Source organism: Rhinopithecus bieti, unplaced genomic scaffold (genome assembly GCF_001698545.2).
Source record: "Rhinopithecus bieti isolate Rb0 unplaced genomic scaffold, ASM169854v2 scaffold_5002, whole genome shotgun sequence".
Taxonomy (NCBI): domain Eukaryota; kingdom Metazoa; phylum Chordata; class Mammalia; order Primates; family Cercopithecidae; genus Rhinopithecus; species Rhinopithecus bieti.
Genome location: NW_016804830.1, coordinates 1994174 through 1998786, shown reverse-complemented (window position 1 = coordinate 1998786; position 4613 = coordinate 1994174). Strand labels below are relative to the sequence as shown.

General features: G+C 45.2%; 1 protein-coding gene across 1 annotated transcript in view; it reads right to left on the bottom strand.

The window, feature by feature from the left end:
- ZNF607 (zinc finger protein 607) overlaps positions 1–4613 on the bottom strand; it is a 53520-nt gene that overhangs the window by 46368 nt on the left and 2539 nt on the right. The gene's annotated exons all lie outside the window — the stretch shown is intronic.

Below are 4613 nucleotides of genomic sequence, written 5' to 3'. Positions count from 1 at the left end.
AGATGGAGTCTTGCTCTGTCACTCAAGCTGAAGTGTAGTGGTGTGATCTCGGCTCACTGCAACCTCCACCTCCCGGGTTCAAGTGATTCTCATGTCTCAGCCCTCCGAGTAGCTAGGATTACAGGTGTGTGCCATTACGCCCAGCTAATTTTTGTATTTTTAGTAGAGATGGGGTTTTGCCATGTTGCCCAGGCTGGTCTTGAACTCCTGACCTCAGGTGATCTGCTAGCTTTGGCCTCCTAAAGTGCTGGGATTAGAGGTGTGAGCCACTGCACCTGGCCAAAATCTTCAGACACACAGAAATCATATTTTTTTTTTTTTTTTTTTTTGAGACGGAGTCTTGCTCTGTCACCCAGGCTGGAGTGCTGTGGCCGGATCTCAGCTCACTGCAAGCTCCGCCTCCCGGGTTCACACCATTCTCCTGTCTCAGCCTCCCGAATAGCTGGGACTACAGGCGCTGCCACGTCGCCCGGCTAGTTTTTTGTAGTTTTAGTAGAGACGGGGTTTCACCGTGTTAGCCAGGATGGTCTCGATCTCCTGACCTCGTGATCCGCCCGTCTCGGCCTCCCAAAGTGCTGGGATTACAGGCTTGAGCCACCGCGCCTGGCCAGAAATCATATTTTTAATTTCCAAAATTATATAAAATTTATAAAATTTAATAGATGAGTGGCTTTAAGAAGCTGTTCTAAATTAATTATGCTATTAGAATCTTTCATAAAAATTAATTATCAGCAATGCAAATAATGACGATATCCGTAATAGCTCATATTTATTTATTTATTTATTTTGAGACGGAGTCTCGCTCTGTCACCTAGGCTGGAGTGCAGTGGCACAATCTCAGCTCACTGCAACCTCCGCCTCCCAGGTTCAAGTGATTCTTCTGCCTTGGCCTTTCTGAGTAGCTGGGACTACAGGTGCGTGTCACCACACCCAGCTAATGTTTTGTATTTTTTGTAGAGATGGGGTTTTACCATGTTAGCCAGGATGGTCTCGATCTCCTGACATGTGATCCACCCACCTCAGCCTCCCAAAGTGCTGAGATTACAGTCATAAGCCACTGCACCCGGCCAATAGCTCATATTTATTGAGCATGAGGCTATATGCTAAACAGTCTTCCCAGGTTTTGACAAGTATAATTTGGGCCACTTCCACGTAATAGGACTCTTATGTACCTTTTTTCTTTTTTGGACGGGGCCTAAAAAAGCCAGGCTGGTGTGCAATGGCTATTCACAGGCACCATCATAGAGCACTGCAGCCTCACACTCTTGCCTCAAGTGATCCTCCTGCCTCAGTCTCCCGAGTAGCTGAGAGTACAGGTGTGCACCACCATGCCTGGGTTTCATGTAGGCTCTTGATTATACTTTGCAAATAATTCCCATAGATGATAAATATCTTGGCCAATGACACACAAGGAGTTACGTGGCAGCGATGACAGGTAAGGCATGAGCTGTGGCTAAAAGCACTATTGTATACGTGACATTAACAAGTTAGTTTATTAGTACTAGTTTTTGAGACCTCAACAATGATTGAGTGGTGTCAGGTGTGGTGATTTTAAAATAAAAAATATGTCTGCAAATGTTTTGACATTTCTCTCTTTAAAAGGTGAAAGTGAGCTGGGCACGATGGTTCACACCTATAATTTCAGCACTTTGGGAACACTGTGGGAGGACTGCTTGAGCCCAGGAGTTTGAGACAAGCCTGGGCAAGTTGGTGAGACCCCCATCTCTACAAAAAATTTAAAAATTAGCTGGGCATGGTGGCGCACACCTGTAGTCCCAGCTACTCGGGAAGCTGAAGCCGGAGGATCACTGAAGCCCAGGAGAGTGAAAGATCCTGCCTCCAAAAAAGAAAAAAGGTGAAACTTAATTCCACTTTTATTGAATGTAGGCCAGACTTAGTGACTTGCTGGTAACAAATAGAATGTGGCAGAACTAACTTCCAAAGGGAGATTATAAAAAGGATCACATCTGAGAAGAGCCAATTGTCACGTCACAAGCACACTCAAGCAGCTTATGGACAAGGCCCCATGGGAGAAGAAATGACTTGCCAGTATAAACTTATCAGTCACAGAACTAAGCCATATTTGAAAGCATATCTTCTAGCTATAGTCAAGCTTTGAGATAAGCACAACCTCTTGAGACACTTGGAGCAAGAACTGCCCAGCTTAGCTCCTCCCAAATTTCTGACTTACAGAAACTGTGAGAAAAACACACATTTATTGGCATTTTAAGCCACTAATTCTTCGGGTTCTTTGGAATGTGGCATGAGATAACAGATTTTGGTACCTAGACAAGGGATGCTATTGAAACAAAAAGCTACAAATGTCAGAGGGGCATTGGGACCACAAACTGGGTGGAAATTGGAAAGGCTTGGAAAATATTATTAGCAGAAACCGGGATATTTTTGAAGAGGCTCCTAGTGAGGGCTTAAAGAAAACTGAAAAATGTTACTGGAGACTGGGGGGAAGGGATTCTTGTTATGTAATAGCAGAAAGCAACACTGCTGCATGTGGTAACTGAAAAGTACAAAAAAATACCTACAGAACTGTGTAACTGGGCCAGGCTCACGCTATAGTCCCAGCACTTTGGGAGGTCAAGCTAGGAGGATCAAGAGTTTGAGACCAGCTCAGGCAACATAGGGAGACCTCATTTCTACCAAAAAAAAAAAGAAAAGAAAAAGAATTAGATAGGTGTAGTTGTGCACACACCTGTAGTCCTAGCTACTCATAAGGCTGAGACGGGCGGATCACTCGGGCCCAGGAGTTCAAGGTTGTAGTGAGCTATGATCACACCACTGCACTCCCAACTTGGGTGACAAAGCAAGATTGTGTCTTTAAGAAACAAAAACAAACAACAGCAACAAAAAAAAGTGGGCAATTTAGCTTAGGAGACTTCCAAGCAGAATGTTGACGGTGTCTCCTGGCTCTTGTTGCTTAAGTGCAAGAAGTGAGATAAGCTAGAAAAAGATTGTTAAACAGAAGTGAACCAGGACTTGCTTTTGGAAACTCCCAACCTCTCCAGAAAGCAAATGATGCTAAACTTCAGAAATGGTCTCTGGACAAAGACAAAATCCAGAGCGCTGTTAGGGAAACATAGTATATAGGTAACCTTAGGGTATGTGTTCATACTGATCCTCTGAAAAGCAAAAAACAAGATCAGATCAGAAGGAAGGAAGGGGCTATGAATGAAAAAGAGGTCCAGGAAAGGCAGTGAAAGCCTTCAGGTCATGGTTCAAGACGGATGACTCTGAAGGAGAGGAATGAAGCAAGATTGGTAGAAAAACTAAACACAGGGCAGTATGAAGACAGTTTAAGCCTGGCTGATGGGAAGCTGATTCACAGTTCCCCAGCTGAAGAGTCTGGGTCTCATAAGAATTGACTAGCATGAATACTTTTGTTACGCTCAGAAAAGGGGCTGGGGGCAGCCCATGGGAAGCATGGCCTCAACATTAACACAGTGATTATTTCAGAGAGGGAGCAGAGGGGGCACTTCACAGCAGGTTATCTGTTCTCCAAAGAACAGAGTATGACTATTAAAAACCCTTGGTTAAGACCCCAGAAATATCTAATGTGACAATTTTGAGAATCACCATTCAATGAAATTTCTATAAAAGGTTCTGTCAGCAGCCTCTGCAGAAGCCCAAGGTAGAGGAGGCCAGATTTGCATGAGAGTGAATGAACAAGTGGGCTTGAGCACTAGGGAAAGGCGATCCTGAAGATTCTGTTCATTAGAAGCAAGTGACTAGGTTCACCTCACATGCAAAGGGAGGCAAATTGGACTTCAGGTTTTTTGTTTTTTGTTTTTGTTTTTGAGATGGAGTCTCACTCTGTTGCCCAGGCTGGAGTTAAGTGGCACGATCTCAGCTCACTGCAGCCTCTGCCTCCCAAGTTCAAGCGATTCTCCTGCCTGTCTCCCTAGTGGCTACGCCTGGCTAGTTTTTTATTTTTTTATTTTTAGTAGAGATGGGGTTTCACCATGTTAGCCAGGCTTGTCTCAAACTCCTGACCTCAAGTGATTCGCCTGCCTCGGTCTCCCAGAGTGCTGGAATTACAGGCATGAGTCACCATGCCCGGTCAGACTTCAAGTTTGAAGGGTAGAGTTTCAAAGAATTTGAGGGCATATTTTTATTTTTTATTTTTTTTTATTTTTTGAGTCAGAGTCTCGCTCTGTCGCCCAGGCTGGAGTGCAGTGGCCGGATCTCAGCTCACTGCAAGCTCCGCCTCCCGGGTTTAAGCCATTCTCCTGCCTCAGCCTCCCGAGTGGCTGGGACTACAGGCGCCTGCCACCTCGCCTGGCTAGTTTTTTGTATTTTTTAGTAGAGACGGGGTTTCACCGTGTTCGCCAGGATGGTCTCGATCTCCTGACCTCGTGATCCGCCTGTCTCGGCCTCCCAAAGTGCTGGGATTACAGGCTTGAGCCACCGCGCCCGGCCCGAGGGCATATTTTTAAAATACCATGACTGGCACTCTGAATACAAATTGCTTATATTTCTACGTCATGCAAAATATCCTCAAGAAGCCACCCAAATTGCTTGAGCCCAGAAGTTGAAAGGTGCAGTGAGCTATGATCATGCCTCTGCACTCCAGCCTGGGTGATACAGCAAGACCCTGTCTC